Below are 5,606 nucleotides of genomic sequence, written 5' to 3'. Positions count from 1 at the left end.
ATTGAATTTCATGAACCCTAGGGCTTGCATGCTTGATTGATGTAGTTAGAGAGCTCAAATTTAAAATGTGTATTAGATAAAAGTGATTTAGAATGATGTTTTAGAGTGATAGAAACCATAAAATTTATTGAGGAAATATATGCATAACTTAGGAAATTTTGATTTGGAAATCCAATACTTTGTGATTTAACTTGGTTGTAGGATTGTGTAATTGAGTTGTTGGATGTTTGTAAGTGTTAATAGTAGGATTGTATGATATGTGGAGTAGTTGAATTAAATTGAATAACCCTTGGAGGGTGGCCATGTACATTTTGGCCATAGTGAGGAAATTGGGGATTTGATGTTATGAAATTATGTGGTTAATGTGTTGTAGTGTTAAATGGTATTTTGAGGTGTTCTGATGTGAGTGGATGCATGGAAAATCAAAGGAAAAGTACTTGGATTGTGTGGAGTTTGCAATTGGACCTAGAGTGGAATAAATGGAAAAATGGTATTGTGATGGTGTAGAACGGAAAGTGGCACCTAAAATGGTGTTGTGGTAGCATTAGGATGCTAAAGAAAAATAAAAAGAAAATTTAGGAAAATATTTTGGAATTTAACACTTATACGGCCGAACCTTGCCTTTGTGGGGAGGGAAATTTGATGTTTTGTGATCTTGGTGAATTCACCTTGTATTGATGATCCTAGTGTGATCATTGTAGGTTGCCTCCCGCAGAATTGAACCCTGAACCGTGAGCTTGGTGGATTGCCTTTGGTCCCAAACCAAAAGGATTGTGGTAAGTGCTCTTGAACCTATGTAAGTATACGTTATAAACTTGCATATTTATTGGTTGGTTGATATTGAGATGGAAATGGCCTATGTGTAGACATTTCTGGTGGAACCAAGGTTGTTGATATTGTTGTTGGGAGCGATCAAGCGAAGGAGATTATTAAGGTAATCTCTTGGTACTGGGGTTTGATCCCCGTGTGTGCTCCATCATGCCCGTTGAGGGTAATGGTAGGAAATGTATGTGAATAATGTAGTATAACATGTTCATGCATATTGTATGTATAGTGATACATAGGATGTACCGAGTCTCTGGCCAGTAGACTGTTGCCTTCGGGCGTTACAGACTTCCACTGGATAGGTCTCCATGAGGGAGTTCCAGTTGACCTGGGGTCGTAGTGTATGATCCGTAGAGGAGCACACTAGGAAGTCTCGGGTGTATATGGATGGAGGGTGCCTTGGTTGATGTTCTGGGAACACTCCTTGGTTTGAAACCCGTAGGCTATATGCCGAGGCCAATAGGCTGGACGTTGTGTGACTTTGGCATTGACCATTACAGCTTCGTCGTATTTTGATTCCCTATGCTTCCCTACTTCACTAAATTCCTTGCTTTATCCTGTTTTAAATGTTATATTATGTTGTTGATATGCATCAAAGTGAGCCATTGGGCAGAGTATTCTCCAGAACCTCTGGGTTACTGAGATATATCCGTATATCTCACCCCGCTTTGAGGACTTTATTTCAGGTAGTGCCAGTGGTGTCGGAGCGGCGGGAAAGAGACCAGTAGGATGAGCTCGTGGATTTATGTTGGATTATGCATTTTGGGGCCATTGGGCCTAGGCTAGAGTTAGGACATGAACATCGCATTGAGTTAGAATTATGCATTGTATCATTGATGTTCATGCCATGTTTTGTCTAAGTTTAGCTTATGTTTACCGTATTTTATTTTGGAGGATTTATGTTGTAATAATTGTAATTAAAGTTGTAATTTGTAATGTCCATTGGAGATGATGTAATTTGTATTATGGAGACTTGATGGAACATGGAAGTATATGTATATGATGAAAGGGCAATAGGCCTATTCTAGGGTTGATTTATGTTTTATGTTTCAAGAAGTATGCAAATGAATATTGTGATTGAAATTAGTTAACTATGAGAAAGTAAGCATGGATTATGAATATTGATTAAATTGGATATAGATTGTGAAGGATTGTAAGAGCACCAAGGCATTGCTGGTCCTTGAGTGCCACCCATGATTATTAGGTACAAAATTGAGGTTAGATAACACACCTTCAAAGGTGGGATTTATTGGAAAAACAAAGAAAACTCTGGCGAATTTTCTAAGAATTGACAGAATTTAGGTGAATTTTGAGAGATCATATCTCCCTCCATAGAAGTCCAATGGGGACTTTCCATATGCCGTTTTAAATTTCGAGATGTCCTCTACCTTTTGTTAAAATTTGAGAATTTTCTAGGTTGGACGCATCCCTGTAGAGGCCAGAGAAACCGGACTGTACAGAACGCCCTTGTACGGGGGGCTGTTTCTAGTTTTTTTTGGGAATTTTATTCTTGCTTCGTTTCTTGGTCAAATTCGGTACATGATATGTCAATTTGAAGCTTGAGGTGTCTAGTTTACTGTATAAATATATGATAGAAATTGGTTGAGTGTATTGTCCAGAATCACTGAGAGAGTAAGGACTGTTCGGAGCCCTATTTGGGGTTGGCTGGCACATTTGCTTGTCCAACTTCAAACGGTGATATCCGGAGCAAACGAGAACTTTATAACTCATGTGATAGCTTGTTAGAAAGGTAATTACGTCTAGAATAATATACTAAAAGATGAGAGGTTCGCGGCATGTGGTTCATCCACAGAAATTAAAATACCGATCCATGTTCGAATAGGTAAAAAACGTAAAAGTGAGATTTAGGCTAAGTGGGTTTATGGGAACTCCTTAGTGACTTAAGAGAGGTAATATATGATATGTAAGTAGTTTAAATAATTATTCCACAAAGGGTTTACAGTTACGGTCACACCTTTTATTTATTATGCTTTATTATTGTTTTAAATACTCGCGTAATAAAACGAAAAAAGTTTACTCGCATTTTTATAAATGAATTGCTGTGATTGTAACCACGCTTAATATCATAATCAATGTTAACAATACCGGTACGTAACGGGCTGTTACACTTGGACCTGAAACGGTGTCATATCAGCGTGACTCTCTGTCTTGGCTAGTTACATGACAGTTACGCATACCGCCCTGGCTTTCTGCAGGCTATGATTGCATTTATTAAATGTGCACTCTGTGAAATTACTTTTCTACCTTAGTGCTTTCAGCTTTGCGCGTAGAGTTATTTGATTTTGTACCCATATATTCGATCCTTATTTTGGATATTTAGTGTTATTTCCTCCTCCCATAAATCTCACTAACGTCTGAGTCTTCCTCGTCTGATTTTCTTCGTGCTCACCTGAGGATTTCTCTTCATTCATTGCCATTTCCCTTTTCAAACATGTATTTCTTCATCTTTGTTGTTGTTGGGTGGTTTGCTGATAGAGGAAAAATATAAGTTCTGATAGGGGACGTTCCTATGTTCTTATAGAACACAGATTCGTTCCCTCACTTCCAACCCAAGTGCGCAAGTGCACACATCAAGTAATATTGGGTGTATTAATGCCCAGATTATCGTTCCCACTAGGATAGAAATCTGAATATTGTCTTACACTGTTTTATAAAGAATGAAGATGAGAAGAAAAATTAGTAAATGAACTGTCTGGTCAAACGTTCCCGACTGTCTTGACAACGTTCCTCAGGAACAGTAGGTTCAATCTGATGGTAAACAATTACTCGCTGCGTTATGTATGTGGTCCTTCCTGTTTAGAAGAAGGTGAGATAATAATCATTGGAGTTTGATAGATACAAGATTAAATAAAGTAAAACTACTAAACAGAAATAACTATAATCAAGAGACAACATGGTGACGATTTTAAAACAGTTTAACAGAAGGAACAATTTCACTGCTCCACTCTTAAATAGTTATTTTCTCTGCTCATGACCTAACACTTTTTGGCTTTGTCCCAGTTTCTTATCTGCCAACTCTGATTCCTCAGCTCAAGGACTAGATGACTCACAAGTTTCCATATTCCTATGGCTCCCTTGACTCCAACAGGTACTCAGTACAGAACCTTAAAATGGACGAAGTGGCCCCTTATTCCTAAGGTGACCAATAGTGTTTTTGCCATAACACTACCTTCCCCCAATGGCTAAGCTGTCTGAAATCCCTTCCTTATGGAAGTTCCTCTCTCAGTATGTGTTCAATTTCCATTGATACCCAACTCCAAAGGATTTACAAGATTGCCACTCCTCTTCTTCCTATTCTCTCTAACACACCATTCTGATGTGGCGTGTAAGGAGCCGTCAACTGTGAGAGAATTCCATTCTCTGTTAGATAATCCTGAAACTCTTGACTCAGATATTTGCCACCCCGATCAGATCGAAGTGTCTTAATCATCTCGCCAAGTTGTTACTCTACTTCATTCCTAAACTCTTTGAACTTTTCAAAGGCCTCGGATTTGTGTCTCATAAGATACACATATCCGTATCTGGACTTATCATCAGTAAAGGTAATGAAATAAGAGTATCCTCCTCTAGCCTGAGTAGATAAGGGCCCACAAACATCAGGATGAATGAGTTCTAGTAACTCATTGGCTCTATGACTCGCAAGTTTCTCAACCTTGGTCTTCGTCATTTTACCAGCCAAACAAGACTCACAAGGTCTATAGGATTCAAAATCCATGGAATCCAGATAACCATCCTGATGGAGTCTAGACAGTCTTATCTCATTAATGTGTCCCAATCTACAATGCCAAAGATAGGATCGATTACCTAATCTAGGCTCACAAGGAATGATGGGCAGTTCCTCTTCCAATGTCCTTCCTTCTGACAATGGAAGCATACAGTTTTAGCATTGTCCTTGGATTTCTCCTTTCCTTTCCCTTTGCCCTTGCCCTTCTTCTTCTTGGGCTGACCTCTGGGCTTGAACTTGTCTGATTCTACAGACTTGCCTTTACCCTTGGCCTTTTTAGGCCCGCCAATCAGAAGAGCTTGGGTTCTGGTCTTTTTAACAGCACCCTCAGCAGTGGTCAAGAGATTCAACAACTCTGGGAGTGTTGTCTCCACCTTATTCAAATGATAGTTGACCACAAAGCCATTAAATGATAGTGGCAAGGACTGCAAGACTAAGTCAACACTTAACTCATGGTCCATGATAAAATTCAGAGAAGCAAGCTTCTCTATCAGCCCAATCATCTTGAGGATGTGCGGTCCAACCGCCATACCCTCAGCTAGCTTACAGCCAAACAACTCCTTGGAGGTTTCAAAACGCTCAGCCCTCCCTTGCTTATCGTAAAGCTCTTGCAGATGCAAGATTATGGAGGGAGCATCCATATGCTTATGCTGACGCTGAAGCTCCGCAGACATAGACGCAAGCAATATATATACTGCCTGCTCATTGTCTGCCAAATGCTGTCTATGAGCTTCCCAGTCATACTGGTCATACCCATCTTGCCCTTTAGCAGGGGCAACAGGAACAGGAGAATCCATAACATATGCTTTCTTTTCAGAACGTAAAACTATTTATACATTCCTATACCAATCCGTGAAGTTTGGTCCAGTTAACTTGTTAGTATCCAGAATAGAGCGTAAATTCAAATTTCCGGCCATAACTCAATTTCTGAAAATAAAGATAAACTTACATAAGTATTTCATGATAATAACAAAATACGGAGACTTTTGAACGTATATGGTCCTCCCACTATTTTATCTAAAATCAATGACCCTCG

Source organism: Gastrolobium bilobum, unplaced genomic scaffold, assembly GCF_033153095.1.
Source record: "Gastrolobium bilobum isolate Gb01-03AN ecotype WA unplaced genomic scaffold, APGP_CSIRO_Gbil_v1 utg2191, whole genome shotgun sequence".
Lineage (NCBI taxonomy): Eukaryota > Viridiplantae > Streptophyta > Magnoliopsida > Fabales > Fabaceae > Gastrolobium > Gastrolobium bilobum.
Note: the sequence above shows the minus strand (reverse complement) of the source record.